The sequence below is a fragment of the Dermochelys coriacea genome, chromosome 11 (genome assembly GCF_009764565.3).
Source record: "Dermochelys coriacea isolate rDerCor1 chromosome 11, rDerCor1.pri.v4, whole genome shotgun sequence".
Lineage (NCBI taxonomy): Eukaryota > Metazoa > Chordata > Testudines > Dermochelyidae > Dermochelys > Dermochelys coriacea.
The window spans coordinates 48,828,096-48,854,608 of record NC_050078.2 but is presented as its reverse complement, the minus strand read 5'-3'; the positions used below and the strand labels follow the sequence as shown (position 1 = coordinate 48,854,608).

General features: G+C 40.6%; 1 long non-coding RNA gene across 1 annotated transcript; it reads left to right on the top strand.

Annotated features, from left to right (window-relative positions):
* Positions 1 to 6: 6 nt before the first annotated feature.
* LOC122458024 lies at positions 7 to 25,895 on the top strand. The gene is made up of 4 exons (XR_006277841.1): positions 7 to 143; positions 5,009 to 5,014; positions 25,168 to 25,175; positions 25,884 to 25,895. It is a non-coding gene; the product is annotated as an uncharacterized LOC122458024 (long non-coding RNA).
* Positions 25,896 to 26,513: the final 618 nt, after the last annotated feature.

Below are 26,513 nucleotides of genomic sequence, written 5' to 3'. Positions count from 1 at the left end.
GTCTTGAAACAAGTTAGGATTTTTTTATCCCCACTAGTCACCTTTGAAGGCTGTTCCAGTACGTCACTCCTCTGATGGTTATAAATCTTCATCTAATTTCAAGCCTAAATTTGCTGATGGCCAGTTTATGTCCATTTGTTCTTGTGGAACATTGACCCTTAACTTAAAATAATTCCTCTCCTGCCCTGGTGTTTATCCCTCTGACGTATTTATGAGAGAGCAATCATATCTCCCCTCACCCTTCATTTTATTAGACTAAACAAGCCACGCTCTTTAAGTCTCCTCACCTAAAGTAAGTGCTCCATTCTTCTGATTATCCTAGTAACTCTTCTCCGTACCTATTCCTGTTTGAATTCATTTTTCTGAAACATGGGAGACCATGTGGAGCATATATAAAATCTGCTAATTGACAAAGTTTCCTGTGACCTAGTTGTCCATTGCTCCAAAGTTGCAAGAATGTACTGTTCATTTTAGGTTTCTAAGTCACACCACTACCCTAGTATATTGGATGTTTCCCCTGTGGCGATCGTTGTCTGAGTCTGCTAAATAAAACTTTCTATTTAAAAGTTGGCATGTGTAGAACTCTGCTCTCATATGCCATCACCTCTGTGATCCATTATTGAGAGACTTAAGCCTTTTACCACACATTTCTGTAAAAAAGAAGGAAAAAAAGAAAATGTGCACATGGGCTGACCACTGGGCAGCTTACGGGGCTCCTTAGTTTAGAAGAAAGACCTCTGAAAATGTCCTAAAGGACTTAGAGGAGGTTTTATAATTCATCAAAATATGTTGATAACCAACTACTATAGTGTGACTCAGGAAAAAAAAAAAAAGACCGAAAAAGAAAGGTCAACTAGATTTAGTCCATTTCAGTTCTTTGGAAGAAAGCTATATTTGCTAGGCCTGATTCTGATTTCATATGGTCATATGTACAGGTATAACTCTGGAGTAACTCTATAGTAGTAGTGGGAAGTACACTGGTACAAAACTTATGTAAGTGAACTGAGAATCAGGACAACCATATATATATATATATACACATTAAATTGCCAGAGAAACTACATATATATATAGTTTCTCTGGCAATTTAATGTTCCTCTAAGTGGTTGTAATTCTTCTATATACTTTATTTATAAGTATTAAAATCTTACCAGAAACCAGAAAGGGCTAGATACAATTATTTTTTCTGGCCAAGTCCTCTCTTAAAAAGATCTGTTTCAGATTTCTTAATGTTATTCCCAAATTAGTAATTACAGATCAAACCCTGCTGACTTTATTCAGGAGAGTAGTTTAGTGACTCGAGTTGGACTACTCCTCTACCAGGCCAGCAGAATTTGGCATTCATTTAGCAGTTCTACATATTGACAAATTTCCCTTTTTGTAATTCTTGAAATGACATGAGAAATTAATTGTAGACATATAGTAATGTTGCACTGTTTGATATCAGCAGATATTTATTTGTTGTTTATCTGTAATTGTCTTTGATATAGATATAGATATATTTCCACAAAGCTCTCATTTATTCAGGAGGCCAGTACTACTTTATGTAAGTAAAAGTGGGAGAAGTAGGCCCTTAATGATTAGTCAAACCTAAAGAGAAAAAGAACATGAACTGGAGGAAAAATGGAGTCAGAGTTCCTCTTTTTCCATATTTATTTCTGTCCACTTAATTATAACCAATTTTTCCATCAAAAGTGAACTTTTAGTTTTTCATCATCTGGCCTCTTAGGAGTAGTAAATATGGAATCAAAATTTCACTTTTTATACTCTCAACAAAAAAATGTTTATTTCCTATTCAAACAATTATCTGTATGTTAAAATAGAAGGCTGCAGTTGTAGCTGCAATACATGCATCTACTTTGAAGATGCCCAGTTCATGTCTTCTTAACTGGATCTGCCTGGAGAGGTCCAGAATGGTGTGGGCTTGCTTGTCCAATAAAACATTTAGTTGTTGTTTTCTCATCATTCTGAAGTCTCATAAAGTAACTTAGCCAAGTCTTAAATCCATTTGACTTCTGGTTCCACAGAGCCTTCTTTCAAGACATACATTTTTACATTATTGTTTTTAACATGGTTATCTAGATTCCCGCTTTATACATAAAGCTGCCTTTCCTTTAATGAGTGTGACAAACACTATGGAAGATGGAGTTGAATTCAAATTAGAAAATAGATACAGATTGAAGGTTATTTAGCTATTGGAATAAACTACAGAAATAAGTGGTGGAGTCCCCATGTCCTGAGGTCTTCAAATCAAAACGATATTTCTTTCTTGAAGATACACTTTAGCCCAGAGGTGGGCAAACTACGGCCTGCTGGTCCCTCCTACCCGGCCCCTGAGCTCCTAGCCCGGGAGGCTTGCCCCTGGCCCCTCCCCTGCTGTTCCCCCTCCCCTGCAGCCTCAGCGCAACACGCAGCCGGCACAACACTCTGGGCAGCCGTGCAACGCAGTTGCAGAGCTGTGGCCTGACCTGGTGCTCTGGGTGGCGCAGCTCGAGTGCCGCCAGTCGCTGGTGCTACAGGCAGTGCGGTCAGGGGGCGGGGGGGAGGGTTGGATAGAGCGCAGGGGAGTTCGGGGGTGTGGTCAGGGGTTGGGGATGTGGATAGGGGTCGGGGCAGTCAGAGGGCAGGGAACAGGAGGGTTGGATGGGGCAGGAGTCCCGGGGGGGGGAAGTCAGGAATGAGGAGGGGGGTTGGATGGGGCAGCAGGGGGCAGTCAGGGGTTGGGGGTCCGAGGGTGGTCAGGGGACAGGAAGCAGGAGGTAGTGGATGGGGCAGGTAGTGGATGGGGGGAGCCATCAGGGAGCGAGAAGCAGGGAGGGGGGTCAGATAGGAGGCGGGGGCCGGGCCACGCCTGGCTGTTTGAGGAGACACAGCCTCCCCTAACTGGCCCTCCATACAATTTTGGAAACCTGATGTGGCCCTCAGGCCAAAAAGTTTGCCCACCCCTGTTTTAGCCAATCACAAACTATAGGGCTGGGTGAAATTTAATGGCCTGTGATATACAGGAGGCCAGAGTAGATGATCTTATGGTCCCTTCTGGCCTTAAACTCTATGACTCTATGAGTTTTAAGACATCAAGCATGTTTTTTCAGTCATTGTATTGGCCTCTAAGATTTCACATTTACCATATCAACAGTCCATCAAACAAAGACTTCAAGTTTTTGTCCAAAATGATGTTTCATAGATCTAACTGCTTGTTTACAGTGGCATATTAGTGAAGGAAAGAGTAAGATGCTGCCATAGGGCACATTCTGGCAGCTTCCTCCACTGCTTGCCAATAGCACAGACTGCAAAATTCTCTAAAGGTCAGAACTGTTTACATCCTTCGGGATTTTAATGAGGTTTAAACAGAAGAGTAAGACAATGGACCAGATCCTCAACTTGTGTAAATCGGCACAGTTTCACTGATTAACACCAGCTAAGAATCTGACACTGTTAGACCACGTCACTCCAACAAGCAGAAAAAAGGGAGAGGAAAAAACCCACAGAGATTAAACACTGAACTAATCCTACCACCCATTCTGCCAACCAATAGCAATACACTATGGTAGATAAAAGTGACATGAAAAAAGATCCCTCAGATCAAATTAACTGAGCAACCCACTAAGCCTCCTTTATCAAGCCATAAAGTATCATCCCCAAACAGTTAAATACCTGTTGCTGGAACTAGGAACTAGGCATGCTACCACACCCCCTGACTTGAAGTAGATTCCATGATACACAGGGTTTACAATGTTGTTCAATGGCTCTCAGTACTGCCACTATAAAAATTCTTCCAGGACCCCTGCGCTCAAGGTGAAGTAGAGGAATATTCCTGGAAATGGGAATTTAACCTCTTGATAGAACAACCTCAGTTTAGCTAAATAAATGATAGTTAAATCTGAAAAAACTAACATTCAGTTTTCAAAAAGAAAAGGAGTACTTGTGGCACCTTAGAGACTAACAAATTTATTAGAGCATAAGCTTTCGTGAGCTACAGCTCACTTCATCGGATGCATTTGGTGGAAAAAGCAGAGGAGAGATTTATATACACACACACAGAGAACATGAAACAATGGGTTTATCATACACACTGTAAGGAGAGTGATCACTTAAGATGAGCCATCACCAGCAGCAGGGGGGGGAAGGAGGAAAACCTTTCATGGTGACAAGCAGGTAGGCTAATTCCAGCAGTTAACAAGAATATCAGAGGAACAGTGGGGGGTGGGGTGGGAGGGAGAAATACCATGGGGAAATAGTTTTACTTTGTGTAATGACTCATCCATTCCCAGTCTCTATTCAAGCCTAAGTTAATTGTATCCAGTTTGCAAATTAATTCCAATTCAGCAGTCTCTCGTTGGAGTCTGTTTTTGAAGCTTTTTTGTTGAAGTATAGCCACTCTTAGGTCTGTGATCGAGTGACCAGAGAGATTGAAGTGTTCTCCAACTGGTTTTTGAATGTTATAATTCTTGACGTCTGATTTGTGTCCATTCATTCTTTTACGTAGAGACTGTCCAGTTTGGCCAATGTACATGGCAGAGGGGCATTGCTGGCACATGATGGCATATATCACATTGGTAGATGCACAGGTGAACGAGCCTCTGATGGTGTGGCTGATGTGATTAGGCCCTATGATGGTATCCCCTGAATAGATATGTGGACAGAGTTGGCAACGGGCTTTGTTGCAAGGATAGGTTCCTGGGTTAGTGGTTCTGTTGTGTGGTGTGTGGTTGCTGGTGAGTATTTGCTTCAGATTGGGGGGCTGTCTGTAAGCAAGGACTGGTCTGTCTCCCAAGATCTGAGAGAGCGATGGCTCGTCCTTCAGGATAGGTTGTAGATCCTTGATGATGCGTTGGAGGGGTTTTAGTTGGGGGCTGAAGGTGATGGCTAGTGGCGTTCTGTTGTTTTCTTTGTTGGGCCTGTCCTGTAGTAGGTGACTTCTGGGTACTCTTCTGGCTCTGTCAATCTGTTTCTTCACTTCAGCAGGTGGGTATTGTAGTTGTAGGAATGCATGATAGAGATCTTGTAGGTGTTTGTCTCTGTCTGAGGGGTTGGAGCAAATGCGGTTATATCGTAGCGCTTGGCTGTAGACAATGGATCGAGTGGTATGATCTGGATGAAAGCTAGAGGCATGTAGGTAGGAATAGCGGTCAGTAGGTTTCCGATATAGGGTGGTGTTTATGTGACCATCGCTTATTAGCACCGTAGTGTCCAGGAAGTGGATCTCTTGTGTGGACTGGTCCAGGCTGAGGTTGATGGTGGGATGGAAATTGTTGAAATCATGGTGGAATTCCTCAAGAGCTTCTTTTCCATGGGTCCAGATGATGAAGATGTCATCAATGTAGCGCAAGTAGAGTAGGGGCATTAGGGAACGAGAGCTGAGGAAGCGTTGTTCTAAGTCAGCCATAAAAATGTTGGCATACTGTGGGGCCATGCGGGTACCCATCGCAGTGCCGCTGATTTGAAGGTATACATTGTCACCAAATGTGAAATAGTTATGGGTCAGGACAAAGTCACAAAGTTCTGCCACCAGGTTAGCCGTGACAGTATCGGGGATACTGTTCCTGACGGCTTGTAGTCCATCTTTGTGTGGAATGTTGGTGTAGAGGGCTTCTACATCCATAGTGGCTAGGATGGTGTTTTTAGGAAGATCACCAATGGACTGTAGTTTCCTCAGGAAATCGGTGGTGTCTCGAAGATAGCTGGGAGTGCTGGTAACGAAGGGCCTGAGGAGGGAGTCTACATAGCCAGACAATCCTGCTGTCAGGGTGCCAATGCCTGAGATGATGGGGCGTCCAGGATTTCCAGGTTTATGGATCTTGGGTAGCAGATAGAATACCCCAGGTCCTGGCTCCAGGGGTGTGTCTGTGCGGATTTGTTCTTGTGCTTTTTCAGGGAGTTTCTTGAGCAAATGCTGTAGTTTCTTTTGGTAACTCTCAGTGGGATCAGAGGGTAATGGCTTGTAGAAAGTGGTGTTGGAGAGCTGCCTAGTAGCCTCTTGTTCATACTCTGACCTATTCATGATGACGACAGCACCTCCTTTGTCAGCCTTTTTGATTATGATGTCAGAGTTGTTTCTGAGGCTGTGGATGGCACTGTGTTCTGCATGGCTGAGGTTATGGGGTAAGCGATGCTGCTTTTCCACAATTTCAGCTCGTGCACGTCGGCGGAAGCAGTCTATGTAGAAATCCAGGCTGCTGTTTCGACCTTCAGGAGGAGTCCACCTAGAATCCTTCTTTTTGTAGTGTTGGCAGGAAGGTCTCTGTGGGTTAATATGTTGGTCAGAGGTGTGTTGGAAATATTCCTTGAGTCTGAGACGTCGAAAATAGGATTCTAGGTCACCACAGAACTGTATCATGTTCGTGGGGGTGGAGGGGCAAAAGGAGAGGCCCCGAGATAGGACAGATTCTTCCGCTGGGCTAAGAGTATAGTTGGATAGATTAACAATATTGCTGGGTGGGTTACGGGAACCATTGTTGTGGCCCCTTGTGGCATATAGTAGTTTAGATAGCTTAGTGTCCTTTTTCTTTTGTAGAGAATCAAAGTGTGTTTTGTAAATGGCTTGTCTAGTTTTTGTAAAGTCCAGCCACGAGGAAGTTTGTGTGGAAGGTTGGTTCTTTATGAGAGTATCCAGTTTTGAGAGCTCATTCTTAATCTTTCCCTGTTTGCTGTAGAGGATGTTGATCAGGTGGTTCCGCAGTTTCCTTGAGAGTGTGTGGCACAAGCTGTCAGCATAGTCTGTGTGGTATGTAGATTGTAATGGATTTTTTACCTTCAGTCCTTTCGGTATGATGTCCATCTGTTTGCATTTGGAGAGGAAGATGATGTCTGTCTGTATCTGTGCGAGTTTTTTCATGAAGTTGACAGATTTCCACTCTATACGGCTAAATTCAGTGCCTTGCATAATCACAGGTTTCAGAGTAGCAGCCGTGTTAGTCTGTATTCGCAAAAAGAAAAGGAGTACTTGTGGCACCTTAGAGACTAACAAATTTATTAGAGCATAAGCTTTCGTGAGCTACAGCTCACTTCATCGGATGCATTTGGTGGAAAAAGCAGAGGAGAGATTTATATACACACACACAGTTTTCAATAGAACAATTTTTTAAAAAATTTTGTTGTTTGACATGTGATAAGCCCAGAAAAAAAATCAGTGTTTTACTCTTGAAAAATTCCCCTCTTAGCTCTTGCAACTCTTAAGAACCCTTCACTCGGCACTACTGGCAGAAGTATGACTATTACCAACGTACTGTACTTGTTGAAGTTCTACTGGAACCTAAAGAGGCCTCTTTCAAAGCAGAACTGGTGTTATCTTTTAATATACTTTCAATGAAGAAATACTAATAGAAGTGTCAATTTTTAAATTTTCTGTGAGCCACTTATTGTGCCTCATTTATGATAGAAAACAAAGAAAGAATAAGATGGAATGTGGAAAGAAAACAATAAAGGTGATAGTCAAGAGAAAGGGATATCAGCCATATTTGGCTAACAATGTAAGAACCAATAAAGGTTACCTGCCCTGTGTGCAGAGCAGCAATGTCCTGCCAGTATTTTAACTAGGGTCTCTTCCAGAAATGTTCCCCATTAGCCTGTGATAATAAACCATATGTACTAGGGGTGTGGGCTTAAAGAAAGGGAGAGTGAAGGACTAAGCAAGACCTTTGTGCCATGAATAGTCCACCTATGCAAAATATGGGCAAAGGAGGTTCTGAGTCCAAGATGCACCAGCAATTTTATTTACCATGCATGGAAATCTAATCCAAGGGAAATCACGCTGTAAAACTGGAGGGCAGGGCTCTGCTTAAGCTGCAAAGTAGTCATGTCTGGGTCAAAAAAATCAACTACCCTGATTCTTAGCTGCAGTATCGAGGTAAGGTTGTATGTGTCATAGTATGTGTAAACTAGTTATGTCAAAATTGCTCTGTAAATGTAATGTGCAATGTTTCCCTGGCAAAAAGGAGTTTTTAACATGTCAACCATCATAGCATCCCAATCTGAATCGTTATTCTCTAAGGTGCCACAAGTACTCCTGTTCTTTTTATGAGAGGAACAGATTTCCTCCTCTGTTTTTCCAAGCTGCATATCATTCCAGAATGACTTTTTAATACTCCTCATTGCCACTGGGATCCATAACCTGTCAAGTTATCAGCATTAGGATAAACCCTATCTGGACAATAACAAGTCCAGTAGGATTTCCTCAAGATCAAACACAGCCAAGAGATTTCCTTATGGCTGATTCACTACCTTCCTGCTCAGGTAAACTTATACTCTACTCATTATTGGGAGTGGCTAAAATGCCACAGTAATTGTCATTTCCTTACTACTCATTTTCCCTGCTCAATTATATTAGGCTGAAGGGCAGGAGAGTAGAGGGTGGGGCTGGTTCCCTCCATCTCCACTCCCCTCCTTTAGGACACTAGTGGGGCAGTTAATACCCCAGTTCAGGAGTGAGAAATGGTGCCCTGAACCCTCCCCAAGAAGAGAAAGCGTGAGACCCATCAAAGTAGTGCCGGCAACTTGCCACACATTTTAAAAAAATAATTCTCACACACAGTATAAATAGACTGCCCAATATTATATCAATTCAATAAAGTAATATACCACTGAAAACAAAACGAAGGAAGATATAAAACATGTTGAACCTGTAATCTCTTATCTTAAGAAACACTGTCAGTGTAAAATGAACTGAAATTGAGACGGCTCAATATTGTTGCCTGCTATTTTAGACTGGGTGTCCTACATTACATTGTTTGTACTGTACTGGCATGTACTGAACAACATTATGGGGTTCTTTACACCACCAAGAAAAGGAGGTATGCATATTGTGATGCTAGCCCATGGGGGGAATTTCAAAATAAAAAATAAAACTACATGAGTGTTTATAAAAGGGCATGGTAGACAGACTAATGTTTCTTCAGGCTTTAGGGCTTGATTCACCACTCTTTCGCACTTATATTTGACTCCAGTGACAGACAAATTTATTTATACACCTCTATTCTGATATAACGCTGTCCTCGGGAGCCAAAATATCTTACTGCATTATAGGTAAAACTGCGTTATATTGAACTTGCTTTGATCCACCAGAGTGTGCAGCCCCACCCCCTGGAGCGCTGCTTTACTGTGTTATATCCAAATTCGTGTTATATCGGGATAGAGGTGTATAATATACATATTAGATTGATTGATTAATATCAATGTCAATCTACCATTTTATTATATTGTAAACAGCTTCCTGACTAGCCGGGTATGGTACATAACTCTACTGACCAAGTAACAGCCTAGATCCAGTGAACACAGTTGAAATCCTTGCTCCATTGAAGTCAGTGGCAAAAGTTCTATTGACTTCAATGGAGTCAGGATTTCACCCCATGTGTCCAAATCACAATACCATTTGCAAGACTGAACCCCAAAAGCAACTTTGTTGGCAGCTTCAACAGAGATGCTAAAGACAATGGGCATGGAAACGAATTACTCTTCTCATTCCTAGAGATGGTCCTTCTGTGTATGGGTTGAGGCACATCTGTATGGAAATTTATTTTGCCTACGTGCTACAGCTGTTGTACAGAGCTTCAGTCTTCAGGGCTATCATTTCAACACTTTTCACAATAATTTCATTCAGGAAAAAAAAAGGTTTAAAAGCAAAAGAAGGATATGAAAAATGCTCTGCACATGGTTTGTCTTGAACACAACCAACAACATTTGACGTGTTCATTTTCAGAACTTGTCCATTTATTCAATAACAGCAAGGGTATAATTTCTCATCTAAAAGCTGCTAAACCTCTGTAATCAGCAAATGATAGATTTTTAAAGATAGGTCTTAGGTCCATACTGGAAGTAACTTTATGTACCATAATTTTATCTGCTGCTCAGGACTTTACTGCTGTGCTCATCTCTCAGATTTGAAAAAAAGAACCATTCTCTTCACATCATCTCTGTCACCAAAATATAACTGTTAATTATTTATACAACATTTTTTGCAAGTGATGCATGCAATCTGTGAACCAGTTTAATCTATCATTTAGGAAAATTAAATAATTATTTTGTGAAAATTACTGAAACAGTTGGTTTGTTTTTCAGATTTCCCTGAGTATGGTATTGGCTCTTTAATTAAAGTGAAAGTTGTTATACAGTTCCACTATGTGATTTCTTATTAACATAACTTAAGGCAAATTTCCAGTTAAATTCAGTGCTAAGCCTCTCCTAAACCATGTCTGCCAATTGTGATAAGCCACATATGCAGAGTTTGTGACAATAAAGAAAGTCAGTTGGCTGCACTGGGTTTACTGAAGATTTCTTAATCTGGAGGGTCAGAAGTGAAGACACAATGTTAGTTTAAACAGCCCACAAACAGTGAACACTGAATGGCTGAAATTCACCTCCACCTACTCTCAGATAAACCCAACAGATCATTCGACAGATGGTTTTGGTAATATTTTACAATGAATTTTTGTTCCCAACCAACAACACAGCGTCCCTTAGACATACTCTCCCACAGTTTTCGTTTAACAGATGACCTAAACAGATACAACAAGAAACGAGATAGCTAGTGCTGGTGGCAGAAGAAGCGTCATGCTGAGTCAGACTGATTGCAACACAGAGCATTTTTAAAGCCTTATGCTGTAGCTGTGAGGGATGTGAAAAATGTTTCTTCACTTCCACCATAGTATCCACAAAATCTTGGACTATGGAATTGTTCTAGGTGGTTAACAGCCTTCATATTCTGAGCTATCTCCACTACGCTTCATGCACTGTGAAGAAATTTCACATTACTCTGCAGTTAAAACCCCCAATTATATACATTCATGGTGATGAGGCAGACCTTTGAATGGACAAATGCTATGACCTCTCTGCTTGTATTTTAGCTTATGTTTACTGAGGGGAGTCACTGGAGGTGTTTTGGACTACAACAATCTATGAATGGGATCTGTGTCCTGCCTTCTTGGTGCAAGCCAGAAGGGAAGTACTGGGCCTGTTGATATTTGAGTTCGTCAGTGTTTACCTTCAGGGAGTGTAAGGAGGACTAGGCTGACAACTATCCCTAACAAAGCAATGTTAAATAATGTAACATTGGAACAGTCATTAAAAAAAAAAATCAAAATAGCCTTAATATGAGGAACTAGTTGGATTTCATACATTATAGCACAACCTTCCAGGACTGCTCTTCTAGCCTATTGGCTGAAACAGACACAAATGTCCTTCACAAATACCTTTATCAGGGAATCCCAGGGACTAGTTTCATATAAATGCAACTCCACTAGCTCCTTCTCTAGCCAGCTACACTGCTCCCCTTCCTAGAGCATAGAGTTCTCCTACACCTACTCCACACCCATGTATGCCTGCTGGTCCCCAACCCTCCCAAGATTCATCAGCATAAAGGACCTTGGATGGGTTCTCTGCCAATGGGTGAATTTCATCCAAGGTGAACAACTTTTTCATGAAATAAGCACTGTTCCCCAAATACAGCTTTCAAATAGTATAAAGAAGGAAACATTTTATTATGTAACATACAAGCACCACTTGAGGACTGAAGTCTCAGAATTTTCCAGTAATATGGTGGGATAGTTAGTCTTTACATAAAATAATCTTTGAAGAGCTGTCTTCCAGCTTCCAAAATCTTAGTGATGCCCTTAAAAGATCCAAATGTTCCTGCAAATTACTCTGGCAGCAAATTCAGGGCCATGCTGATGTACAGAGGACATAGGCAACATAGGACATACAGGGAGTTTAGGATTTCTGCTTCTTGAGTTTCAGCTCAAAGGTAAAAGGTTAGACAATGGCAAGTTGATTAATAATGTTTGCTATGTTAAGAAAAGATTATCACCATGATTGTAATAGTGAGTACTAATAGCCACTGGAGTGAAGAGAGTCTGAATGCGACAGGGATATTTGCCTTCAGAACACTCACGCAGGTCATGTAATTAGGGCTAAGAACCCCACAACACTCCTGTGTTTCAAACCCTAGTGACAGTCTCATCAAATACATCCCAGAAGCTAGCAATTTTTTATCTAACATTCTTCCTAGAGACTTCCCTCTAGAATGAAAATGATCAAAAGCAACGTCATATTCATATCACCAGCTTGTAAAGAGCTTGAGGAGGTTGTTTGGAGGTGGAAGAGTTGAATTTTAAAAATGTCAGAGAAAGTGAGATTGCTTAATGGCTCAGTAACCCAGGGGGTGGATAATGACAACTAGGGAAGGCTACATGTTTGTCCTGGCAATGATTTCTACAGAAAAAAATATGATATTGCTGGAGTCCTTTTGTTTAGAATCCAGAAACATTGATTTATGAGGTTCAATATTGTCTTTTTTTAAAAATAACCCCTAACTAAATGTTATTAAAGAATAAAACAATAATAAGCAGAAACAGTGGGGGAAATCTGATTTGAAACTGGCATTGTATCAATAGATAAAAAAATCCAGGACTGATTTTAGTGACTTAAAATCATTTATGTAATATTTTAAAGTGTCCTAAGTAAAATACATTACACAGTTTCAGATGAGCTGATGGTGATGGACAAATAGTTTACATTGCATTGCAGACATTCTGAACAAGGAGTCTTTGAAGGAGGTCATGGTCCAAAGGTAGAGGGTTGCAAAAGTCATATAAACCCCAGAAGAGCTCATACCCCAACTCACAGTGGGAATGAGAAGGATGGAGATGCTGTTTGATATCTGAACACAACTTTACTTTAAAGAACTTCATCCTGTCTCCTTATGAACTAGCAGTAAATCTACTGCTTAGGCACCAAAAGGAGAGAAAAAGAACATTTTCTCTTTTTAACTTGTATAACTTTTTAACTTTTAACTTAGATGTGGTTAATCCTGCTCATAATTTAAACCTAGGGCTAAAATCTGACATTGTCCCATATTGCACAATGGTAGCATTCTGAATACATCCATATGTAATTAGGTAGGTGGATAGACCAACAGTTGTTTTTCTGGTTTACCACATCATTAACAAGAAATGAGCTGTGATTTGAAAGAAGAACTTAAACATTAATACTATTTTCAATCATTTAAGTCACATAATTCTGACTCCAAAAGCTTTGATCATGTATAATTCTGTTGAAAGGCTGAATTGTAATCAGCCTGAGATACGTTATGTTGCGATGCTGTGGCACCAGTGCGTGACAGAATGTTATTTTCCATTAGTTCATTCTTTTGCTGGAAATATAAACACTCTATATGCTTAATAGTCCAAAAAATGAATGTTATTGCATTGTAAGATTGTCCATTAATGAGAATTTTGCTTGTTATTAAAAAAATGGAGTGCCTCAAGGACTGTCTTTCGAATGTTGACATACCTATTTGCAACATCAACAATGCAGAACAATCAAAACAACATCATTCCAAATTGTGTCTTTTCAGTAAAAGCAGCCATGTGTCCTGACTGATTAAAATGGAACTTTACAGGGTCTTTTGAACTGGAATTGATTTTTCTAATGATTTTTCATTGAGCTATGAAAAATTTCACATCTACTACAGTGATAGTGATGGCTGAGCAACGTGCATATGGAGCAGAAGCTATGGATATTGTAAAAAGAAAAAAAAAAGTAGAAAAAGTTTTCATAGATCTAAATCATGTAGAGTTCACAGATTTCCAGTGAAAGATGAATTTCCCAGACTTCCAGTACATAATGATCTAGTTTCTTTTCCATACACATACAGGGCCTGATTTGCTGAGATGTGACCTGCAGCTCCCACTGACATCAGCTGGAAATGAGGATCCTCATTATTTCATGAAAATCAGGCCCATACAGTAAAACCCATCATAAACCTATTGGAGGGTGATTTTTATTGACTAACAGCCCGAATCTGACAGGGAGGAGACCACTAGTGTTGTACACAAAACAAAACACTGATTTTAAAACTGTCAGTGAAACAAATTAACATTTAAATGATGTGTGTGTACACTGACAGGCTTGATATAGCAGTCTTTCATCTTTTCAAAAATGACTAGTACAGATAGGTAAGGGTCTGATTCTGAAAGGTGCCGCCAAGTCCCATTGACTTCAATGAAAGTTGAGTGCTCAGCATCTTGCAGGAAAGGGCCCTAAGAATCCAAAGCAAAGTCACTTAGCTATCCTGACCAATACATATTGGATAGAGAAGTGTGACAGAATACACCCCTATATTCATACCCTACACACTATTGTTGTACAAAGTGTGCCTTCTAAGGTATCATTTGAAAACTCATAATTTGCTGGTCAGTATTGTCCTGATAAAATATGTGCAGTAACATGGTATGTAAAGTGATAAGATTTCCCTGTGGCATGTTATTACCACATGTTGCAAACCTCACAGCCCTGCCCCAACTGAGGTTGGCAATAACTAAATGAATGTGTGTTCTACTTAATTTGGATTTAAGCAGTAAACTGAGTCATCAAGCAGGAAGGGAAACAAAGAAAGCTCAGAACAGGTGAGAAAAAGCCAGCCATCCACATAGACTCTTTGTCTCCTAGTGCACAGCTGGAAATGTTTTTTAAGAGGGGGACTGAAACTATAAAAAGGAGGGACAAACACTGCAAGATATCCCTCTCTCTCCCTGCCCATCACATTGATTACACCTAAAGCAATAAAAGAAGCAGTTTCTGTCCTCGGGTCAGGGGGTCCTGACCTACAGGGTTTGGTCAGTAAGGCTGCTGAAAGCATGTTATGAGAAACTTTGCTTGAATCTGATATAGTTTAAGTTAGGTATTAGTAAATGTCTTATCTTTATTTTTATTTTATTTTATTTTAACCATCTCTGATTTGTATGCATCATTACTTGTATTCACTTAAAATCTATCTTTCTGTAGTTAATAAACTTGTTTTACTCTTTTAGCTAATCCAGTAGTTTAAACTGAAGTGTCTGAATAACTATTTGAGATAATAAACTGGCATATTATCCCCTTTAAGGAATAACAGACTTAAAATATTTTGAACTGTCCAGGACAGGGTTGGGCACTGCAGGACATATATTTCTGCGGTATATTGAGTCCCCCTGCAGTATAACCAAGGCTGGGGAAGGCCAGAGTGTAACCCAAGTATGGCTGGCAGGCTGCAGTTACAGAAAAACACTCAGGGCGTGGCTTGCATGCTGAAAGGCTGCTTGTGAGCAGCCCAGGTGGGAACTCCTTCAGCAAGGCATTGTAAGGCACCCAAGGTTGCAGGGCAAAGGTAACACAGTTGCTCATTAGTCTGAACTGTACCTGGTACATCACAAAGAGGACTGTTGTATTCTGACATATCACTTAATTAACATCAATGGGAGTTGTAACTGTGTATCTCAAGGAAGGGCTAGAACCCAAAGGGCCAGATCATAAGCTGGTGTAAATCATCATTGTTCCATAGAATATAACACACCTAACTTGTATTATCCCTTCTGCAGCTTCTTATATCATAGAAGAGTTTATTAGAAAAATGGTCTTATTTTTCATTATATTTGGGAGAAAAGAATGTCCCTGTAGTGAAGTTAGATATAATCCAATAATTAAAAGTTTGCATGTGCTGCAAAGGGTCTTTCTATCAATATCTTGATATTTTATCCTTGCCTGTATTTCATTTTAATATGTTTGGTGACCAGAAGTACTGTTCTGTTGTAGAGCAGATATTTTGTAATTATTATAATTTTAATAAACATTTAGAAATTGAAAAAATAAAAGAGAAAAATATTAGAAAGAGCAATGAGTTTGATCTTAACAGTTCAGTTCTCAGTGGACATGTGTTCACATCACAAAAACTGCCCTATCATTGACATTAATTGGTATACTGGTTGGCAGTCTCAGAAAAGAAGTCCAGGATTGGTTGGGTATGGTCAGTGAAAGAAATGGTGGAAGCCATTGGAAGTGGTCACTCCAGTTCATAGATGGGGCACATCAGTGGGGCAAGTAGCTTGCACTGTTGCTGTTCATGCAATATGTTTTGTCTCCAAGGCTGTCAATCTGGCATCTTTCACAAGTAGTTAATTCCAGTGGAGGGAGAAAATGGATAAATAAAGTAATCTTGGGAGTTTGTAACTAGGAAAGGAGTTTTTGTTCCTTGACAGCACATTTGAAATATAGTTTATTTTATATGATTATTTGCAATCATTGTACAAAAGCATTTTCTTTGCCAAATAACAAACTATAACTAAAACCTTGTTTAAATCCATTCAATCCTTCTCAGTACGAAAACAAAATAAATTAATTTCTGCAGACAAGCATATCCGCTAAATGCCTCTTTCCAAACACTTACAAAGGTACTGCATACAGCTGACAAGTGTGTCTGCAGAAATAAGTATTTTTAGTTTATTTATTCCTTTTCCTATTAAGCCAGCTTGATTATAGTCTGTAGGAAGGAGCCAGGAGAAGGACAGCTACGCTGAAGAAGCAGTCTTTATAATTGTTTTATGTTGAAATTTGAAAATATATTTGAGTGAAATTTTTCAGTTTTTTTTAAGTTACATTGTGTTGCATTTTAAAGAAACAGTTAAACTGTATTTATTATTATATATTTTTGGTACTTTGTCTACATAGCCAGTTAAGTCCTTTATTATTGGGAGCACATCATCTATTGCACGTGTGTAGTAATATCTGGCCATGTTTTAATAAAATGTATATTATTTCTTGGATGCCAAGGGTAGTGGTGTAAGCAATGTTTTGTTTCACTATCTAATTACCAGCATATCCCCAGATATTGAATGTACACTCATAAGAGCAGCCATACTGGGTCAGACCAAAGATCCATCTTGCCCAGTACCGTGTCTTCCAACAGTGGCCAATGCCAGGAGCCCCGTAGGGAATGAACAGAACAGGTAATCATCAAGTTGCCCATTACCAGCTTCTGGCAAACAGAGGCTAGGGACATCATCCCTGCCCAGCCTGGCTAATAACCATTGATGGACCTATCCTCCATGAATTTATCTAGTTCTTTTTTGAACCCTGTTATAGTCTTGGCCTTCACAACATCCTCTGGCAAAGATTTCCACAGGTTGACTGTGTGTTGTGTGAAGAAATAGTTTGTTTTGTTTGTTTGTTTGCTGCCTATTAATTTCATTGGGTGACCCTCTAGTTCTTGTGTTACGAGAAGGAGTAAATAACACTTCCTTATTTACTTTCTCCACACCAGTCACGATTTTATAGACCTCTATCCTATCCCCCCCCCCCCCGCCCCATCATCTCTTTTCCAAGCTGAAAAGTCCCAGTCTTATTAATCTCTCCTCATAGGAAGCTGTTCCATACCCTTAACCATTTTCGTTGTCCTTTTCTGAACCTTTTTCAATTCCAATATATCTTTTTTTGAGATGTAGTGACCACATCTGCAAACAATATTCAAGCTGTGGGCGTACCATGGATTTATATAGAGGCAATATGATGTTTCTGTATTATCTATCCCTTTCTTAATGATTTCCAACTTTTTTTTTTGTTTTCTTGACTGCCACTGCACTTTGCATGGAGAATGATTCACAATGACTCCACTCTTACCCTATGCATCAGAATTTAAATATCCTCTATCAGAAATCACTAAGTAGCAGGTAGGAAGGTGCAGGAATCATGACATTGTATAAGTAAAAAAGGTCCTAAATAGTCTGCTGATGGGGTTATATCTTCTGCTGTTCAAAAATAAGTTCTTATCATCTTTGCTATTAGTTAGGTCTCTAGTTTCATTATGCACATAAAAATATTGAACAGAGAGCCCCTCCTGATCCTCACAAGTTAGGGAACTGTATTGCAAATTTATTTTACTGCAGCTGCAATTAATGAATCAGAAGATCACCAAGAAGGTTCCCCAGACACTGACACTTCATCTATAGTACTAGTACTTGATGAAGGATCATGCATATTAGACATGGATGTGGATCGCTCTGTTGCTGCCTTTGAAACTGTAGCACCCAACCACCCTCACTCAAAACGTGGGCAGTTCCCACAAAAACACTGAGAGCTAAGAGGATGAGCCCCTAAAAGACTTACTAGAAAGTAAGTCAAATAGTGGAGGAAGTTAAAAAGTTTTTCTCTTTTGATAGGCACTAATGGTTTGGAAGAGACTGTCTCAACATATAATGGAGGAAGATTCTACTAGAACTGCTAGGGTTTCTCCAACTTTTAATATGGTGATCCCTTTCATACAACAAGCCTCTGAGTGCAAACCCCCTTATAAATTAAAAACACTTTTTTATATTTAACACTATTATAAATGCTGGAGGCGAAGCAGGGTTTGGGGATGGAGGCTGACAGTTCACGACCACCCATGTAATAACCTCACGATGCCCTGGAGGATCAGGACCCTCAGTTTGAGAACCCCTGTGCTAGGAACTGTCAAAACAAAACAAGAAATTTTTATCCACTCTATGAAGTATTGTTCAAATACAAGGAATTGGCATTAGCATAATTTTCATATTATCTCCTACTAGCTACCTACAGATTCAGTCTCTGTCCTGCAAATAAAACAAAACCAACTCAAACTACACATGAAAGCTGGTCATTTTTTTAAAAACCAAAAAACACATTTTTGTTTGGTTTGGTTGTGTTTGTATGTGTTTGGGAAAGTTGTTTTGGTTTTTATTCAGAGAATCAGAAGCATTTCAGTTTCTGGTTTTTCGAAGGAAAGCCAGAAAAATTCTACAAAAAAAAATTAAAATGGTTTTGTTCCTATAAAATACATAACATTTTCCAACCAGCTCCACTTCACACAAAGATTAACAGTACTCTGTACTTTTTCACTATTTTTCCATCAGTGGTGAATACTGGGGTGAAAACAAGGCTTTCCATAAGACAGTACATTTCCAATAAAAAGAAAAGGAGTACTTGTGGCACCTTAGAGACTAACAAATTTATTAGAGCATAAGCTTTCGTGAGCTACAGCTCACTTCATCGGATGCTGTAGCTCACGAAAGCTTATGCTCTAATAAATTTGTTAGTCTCTAAGGTGCCACAAGTACTCCTTTTCTTTTTGCGAATACAGACTAACACGGCTGCTACTCTGAAACCTACATTTCCAATGACTCTCAAAGGCCTGTTTATATTGTCAATTTGATCTGATGCAAGGAATCAGGAGCCAGACACTGCATGTAACTGCACCTTTACTAACCACAGGTGTAAATAAGGAAAGCTGAAGCTTGCACTGGGGGATCTTACAGCAGCTTTCCTTGTTTACACTTGGAGTTTGCACCAATGCTGCTACATCTGTGGTTGGAATAGGGACACATTTTCTATGTAGAAAAGGCTTAGGAGTCTGAGGGAAAGAAAAAAACATCACATATGCGAGTCTACAGAATGCTTGGACACCTATTACCAAGTGTATGGAAACTGCACTTACTGAACTCTGTTCTCATAATCTCATTATAAAACAAGATGTTGCAGCTCTTAAAAAGATACAGAAGGTTTACAACTTGGATCCTCAGATTAAATATAGATAAACTAGGAGGAGAGGCTGTAAGAGTCGAAGCTACATTATCTAGAAAACAACATGATGACAGAAGGGAATGTAATTAAAGTGTTTAAAATGTTGAATAGTGCAGATGAGGTCAGCTCAAGTTGTTATTTTCAGCCTGACAAAAAAAGCATTTAATTTTAATTAAACAAAACCAAATCCAGAGCAGATGTCACCGAGCACCTTTTCATGCAGAGAATTAAAATGAAATGGAATAGCCTTGCCAAATAAGGTTGCTGAGGTACAAAAAAATAATTGCTGGATCATTTAAGAAAGAATTCAAAAGCAGCCATAGAATAATAGGACATAGTAAGGGACAGGAAAATTAATTATTTATATTTTGAAGCGTGCAATATGTTCACTCAAAAATACCGATCGGGATCTCAAACTGCTTCTGTCATAGATCAAAAATACAAATTCTAGTACAAGCAAAATAAAACCATCAACTCCTCCCCCATCCCCAAATAGGACTGACAGTACAAGCCTCCATCATCTCAAAAAAACATGCTCTCTTTGCATCCTTTCTTCCCACGAAGACTGGCTGAAGAGATGGGTTTTGCAGTGTGTCAGGCTGGAAGAATGATGTTTTTCTGTGTATTGTTTCTTCCTTAAATATCAGCTTCTAAAATAGGTGCCATTCTATGTACAAACATAAACTTCAGCCCATTTCCTGTGCCAAATCCCACAGCAATTCTCCATTTATTTTCCATTAATGGAACGAGTAGGGCTTTTATGTAAGGGAAACTACATATATTCCTACAGACATGTACACACTTACATGAAATTATTGCACTTTCTGGTGAAAAAGATGCTTTTTTTTTTTTTTAAACAGAGCATGTATGGGAGGGCCCCACTGGCCGTGCTCCACCCTGTCTCCTCCTTCCCCATTTAAGCATAACCAACCCCAACAGAGAGTTCCCTGCAGGGCTGAAGCCAGTCTGGAATGGCATAATGCAGGGGGATTATCCAGAGGGGCAGGGTTCTCTCAATCCTCTTGTGGGGTTCACTACATGTTTCTCCAATTGGTGGCCTGATTGCAGTTGAAGTAATTATTCTGAATAGAGACTATTCCCTGCGGGATTCTTTGTTTCCACCTTTCCTTTTAGTTTTTCACCCTTGTATATACATTTCGTTAAAGGCTAACAACAGCAGCAAGCCAGACAGGACAAAAGTGGGTATCTGTCTCTTAGAACTGCATGAATATGATAATATGGGATATGACTATTTCTAACACATGATCCTTGCTTAGTGTTTCAGAGATGTAAGGAAAACCTTTGAAATCCTATCAAAATGATGTAGTGGACAATGGCTTCCCAAGACCAAATCTTTCACTTAAAGGGGAAAAAAAAATCAGTCTACCATAGTTCACATGACCTGTAACAACAAAGTCAAGTCCCAACCTGATTTCTAACTCAAAGTACCTATCCATTAAAGATGTTTGGAATTAAAGGCAAATACCTAAATAATCACTGCTACTTATGGGTATAGGAAAGGAGCATTTCTTCACTGGTACCAATATCCCCACCAATTCTTTTGGTGATGACATACATTTCCTTATCAATTCTTTCTTTTAAACTTTCTAAAGGCTAGATCTAATTTGGAAAAATATTTCCAATTAAGCCATATTTCTTAATTTATCTGACTGATGCGTCATATGTATGATGTCCTCATGCTTGATTACCTTATTTATGTCATGTTTCCAGAATGTAATGCATTGTGCCATAGCTGACGCAACCAGATATGATGTGCCTAAGCAATGACCAGTTCAGTGTCTCTCTCTACTGGAAATCTTTTTTCCTACCGTGTTTCCTCTTATGCATGCTCAATAACATGGATTAATAATGGAAGAGGAGGAGGTCAGGGCAAAAGAAACCCATAAATTGTAAGTGACTCTTTCTCAGGACTAGAAATGTTTCTATTCAGATGTAAGCTGAACACTGATGGTGTTTTTTTGTCCATGTAACCCTTCTGCCCATCAGAGTTGGCAGCAACAAGGGCCGGGTTCAGTATCTAGGGGTTCCATTGCAATAACACAATGCAAAACCGGCTCAAGCCCCCCCCCCCAGTGACCTGGGACAAATATACACCACCCCTGCTAGGCACCTCTAAGAGGCAATACTTCCCCTCTCGCAAGTACCGAGTCTGAGTGTAGCAAAAGCCTTTTAATAACAGAGAGAAAGAATGTGGCATTAAGTTGAGGAAACACCACCAACAGGATTCATAACACAACCCATGAGCAAAAAACCCACCCCAAGCAAATTGGGGCATGTCCTTTCCCTTTGGTTCTTGAGTCCAGCAACCCAAAATCATCCAAAGTCCCAAAAGTACAACAACCCAAAAGTCTCTGTCCCTGGTCAGTGCAGCCCCAGAGTTCGAAAGTTTATCTACAGAGCTTTACCTCCCAACCTGGGTGGAGATTGGGGGGGGGGGGTTAAGGGCACCTCACATGATCCAAAGCTGATTGCCCCACCTCTCCATGGGGCTCCGCTCCACCAGACATCCCACGAATCACTCCACTCTGCCAGCCGCCCCCATGAGCTGCTCCAGCTGTCCCATGAACTGCTCCACTCCACCAGCCGCTCTGCTCTGCCAGCCATCTCCCACAAGCTGCTCTGCTCCAAGAGCCACTCTGCTCACCATCCCATGAGCCACTCCAGTCATCCCACAACTGCTCTGCAATATATCTTCACAGTCCCGACTACTTAACACAACACTCAATGATTTCAGCTCTTAGTAAGCTTAGCTCTTTTGTGATTTCAGCCTGTAGTAGGGGAGCCTCAGTGCTGGTACACCATTGGCCCAAAATGAATTCAGCTCAGTAGCCTGTAACTAGACTGCTAATAGAATCAAAATTAGCTCTGATAGTCCACGGGGGGGGAAGGGGGGGGCGGAGGGGGAGAGAGAGAGAGAGAGAGAGAGAGTTCAATTAGCATGCAAGACCCTCACCAAGAGGCCCCAGACCCCCAGCCACTCACTCTCAATTTACTAAAAGAAAAGGAGTACCCGTGGCACCTTAGAGACTAACAAATTTATTAGAGCATAAGCTTTCGTGAGCTACAGCTCACTTCATCGGATGCATTTGGTGGAAAAAGCAGAGGAGAGATTTAAATACACACACACACACAGAGAACATGAAACAATGGGTTTATCATACACACTGTAAGGAGAGTGATCACTTAAGATAAGCCATCACCAGCAGCAGGGGGGGGGAAAGGAGGAAAACCTTTCATGGTGACAAGCAAGGTAGGCTAATTCCAGCAGTTAACAAGAATATCAGAAAGAAAAGGAGTACTTGTGGCACCTTAGAGACTAACAAATTTATTAGAGCATAAGCTTTCATGAGCTACAGCTCACTTCATCGGATGCATTTGGTGGAAAAAACAGAGGAGAGATTTATATACACACACACAGAGAACATGAAACAATGGGTTTATCATACACACTGTAAGGAGAGTGATCACTTAAGATAAGCCATCACCAACAGCAGGGGGGGGAAGGAGGAAAACCTTTCATGGTGACAAGCAGGTAGGCTAATTCAAGCAGTTAACAAGAATATCAGAGGAACAGTGGGGGGTGGGGTGAGAGGGAGAAATACCATGGGGAAATAGTTTTACTTTGTGTAATGACTCATCCATTCCCAGTCTCTATTCAAGCCTAAGTTAATTGTATCCAGTTTGCAAATTAATTCCAATTAAATTAAATTAATCAATTCCAAGGTTTTCCTCCTTCCCCCCCCTGCTGTTGGTGATGGCTTATCTTAAGTGATCACTCTCCTTACAGTGTGTATGATAAACCCATTGTTTCATGTTCTCTGTGTGTGTGTATATAAATCTCTCCTCTGTTTTTTCCACCAAATGCATCCGATGAAGTGAGCTGTAGCTCACGAAAGCTTATGCTCTAATAAATTTGTTAGTCTCTAAGGTGCCACAAGTACTCCTTTTCTTTTTGCGAATACAGACTAACACGGCTGCTACTCTGAAACCTAAGAATATCAGAGGAACAGTGGGGGGTGGGGTGGGAGGGAGAAATACCATGGGGAAATAGTTTTACTTTGTGTAATGACTCATCCATTCCCAGTCTCTATTCAAGCCTAAGTTAATTGTATCCAGTTTGCAAATTAATTCCAATTCAGCAGTCTCTCATTGGAGTCTGTTTTTGAAGCTTTTTTGTTGAAGTATAGCCATTCTTAGGTCTGTGATCGAGTGACCAGAGAGATTGAAGTGTTCTCCAACTGGTTTTTGAATGTTATAATTCTTGACGTCTGATTTGTGCCCATTCATTCTTTTACGTAGAGACTGTCCAGTTTGGCCAATGTACATGGCAGAGGGGCATTGCTGGCACATGATGGCATATATCACATTGGTAGATGCGCAGGTGAACGAGCCTCTGATAGTGTGGCTGATGTGATTAGGCCCTATGATGGTATCCCCTGAATAGATATGTGGACAGAGTTGGCAACGGGCTTTGTTGCAAGGATAGGTTCCTGGGTTAGTGGTTCTGTTGTGTGGTGTGTGGTTGCTGGTGAGTATTTGCTTCAGATTGGGGGGCTGTCTGTAAGCAAGGACTGGTCTGTCTCCCAAGATCTGTGAGAGTGATGGGTCGTCCTTCAGGATAGGTTGTAGATCCTTGATGATGCGTTGGAGAGGTTTTAGTTGGGGGCTGAAGGTGATGGCTAGTGGCGTTCTGTTGTTTTCTTTCTTGGTCCTGTCCTAGTTTTGGAACCCATGTCCCTTGCCTAGAGAGTGCTACTTAGTTGATGATGAGGCCATCCATTATAACAAAAGGCCAAGTACAGTTCCACCATCCTTGATTCACATAATCAGGATAATAACAATTTATTCTTCCTGCTCCAATAACAGAGATATTGGGGAATCCCACATCAGCCAAAGTGACCATTTGGGTAGCTATAGGCTCATGCTAGGCGGGGTGGGTGTGCCTATGCAAATGAGATCAATTCCTGAAGTTCTTTTCCACAACTTGCCACAACTCACCACCAGATGCCAGGGTGGAGCTCATCCTGACTCTGCTTACATCTGTAAGTGACTGATTTCATATATGCCACATCACACAATATCTGCAGGACTTGGAGAGGGTAATTTCCAAAGTAAATGGAGCCCTTTTAGGAGTAGGCTATATCTCACAGTTTCATATTCATGTTAACACTTATCACCCATATGGCTAAATCTGTTTATTTAAAGTACTTTACATCTTTAATTAATCCTCACATTGCTTCTATGAGACCTGCAAGTATTATGTGCAAATACTTTCAAGGCTTGCCAAAGGCAGAGCAACTCTTAGAACTCAGGAATTCCTGGCTCCCAATTAATTCACTCAATCCTCTGAACAAGACTGACATTCTGTGTGAAATTCCTTAAATCAAAACTCCAATTAATCCATATAAATCCCTTGGGAATCATGAAGGAAGATGCTTCGGGATATATCTACATTTGAACTGGAAGGTATGATTTCCAGCTCACGTAGATGTAGCTCAAGCAGAGCTCACATGCTATAAATAGCAGTGTAGCTGGGGTAGCATGGGCAGCAGCTTGGGTAGCCACCCAAACACATACCACTCAGACCCTGGCCTCCTGCTCCTCATGCCCACCCTGTCTACACTATTTTTAGTGCACTAGCTCAAGCAGAGTTAATGCAGGTATGTCTACATGAGCTGGGAATCACACTCCAAGATCAAATGTAGAAGTACGCTCAGGGTGAAATTGAATTCAATGGGAGTTTTGCATTTCTTCAGTGGGGCTAGGATTTCACCCCCCTTCTCTGTTACTGCTGTTATGACACCAGAGGCATTGTTGTATGGTTTCAAACATTCTAAGCTGTGACACACCTTTATACATTTTTATTGCTGCTCCCTATTGTGCTTTATCTGATATTCCCTGCTCCATACTCTCTATTCCACTGAGGAGAAACACCATTTTCATTGTGGGCTGTTCTTAAGATTCAGTGCCATCTCAGCATTCTCTCTATTTTTCACCCAGAACCCGACGTTTTGCTCTGGCAAAAGTAAGCTTTCCAGTCACATAACTTAATAAATGTAGGTGGCCTTATTACACAAGGAAATCTATTGGATTTTTCTCAGTTAAAGGAAAGACAACAATTGTAAAACTCTCAGCAATCCTATACCCTTATGGAAAAGATCTATCAGATTTCATGCGGATAAAACCAAAAAATTCTCTAAAAATGTAATAGAGTCCCATAGGAACTAGGCTAAACATCAATCAGATTAAACACAAAATTGTTTTCTTTCTGTAGGTTGTTTGAACCATCTCATAGAATTCTTAAGTAGGGATTACTTTACTATATTCTTTAGAATGTTTCAGGAAGCCTATATAATTGTTTTCTGGTAGCTGAAGGTCTGGCTAGCTCAGCAATGAGAATCATAGAATCATAGAATCATAGAATATCAGGGTTGGAAGGGACCCCAGAAGGTCATCTAGTCCAACCCCCTGCTCAAAGCAGGACCAAGTCCCAGTTAAATCATCCCAGCCAGGGCTTTGTCAAGCCTGACCTTAAAAACCTCTAAGGAAGGAGATTCTACCACCTCCCTAGGTAACGCATTCCAGTGTTTCACCACCCTCTTAGTGAAAAAGTTTTTCCTAATATCCAATCTAAACCTCCCCCATTGCAACTTGAGACCATTACTCCTCGTTCTGTCATCTGCTACCATTGAGAACAGTCTAGAGCCATCCTCTTTGAAACCCCCTTTCAGGTAGTTGAAAGCAGCTATCAAATCCCCCCTCATTCTTCTCTTCTGCAGACTAAACAATCCCAGCTCCCTCAGCCTCTCCTCATAAGTCATGTGCTCTAGACCCCTAATCATTTTCGTTGCCCTTCGTTGTACTCTTTCCAATTTATCCACATCCTTCCTGTAGTGTGGGGCCCAAAACTGGACACAGTACTCCAGATGAGGCCTCACCAGTGTCGAATAGAGGGGAACGATCACGTCCCTCGATCTGCTCGCTATGCCCCTACTTATACATCCCAAAATGCCATTGGCCTTCTTGGCAACAAGGGCACACTGCTGACTCATATCCAGCTTCTCGTCCACTGTCACCCCTAGGTCCTAGAAGGGGACATGATATAAGGTAATGAATGATAATGAGTTAAGGATGTAAAGATTAAAGAATTTTGA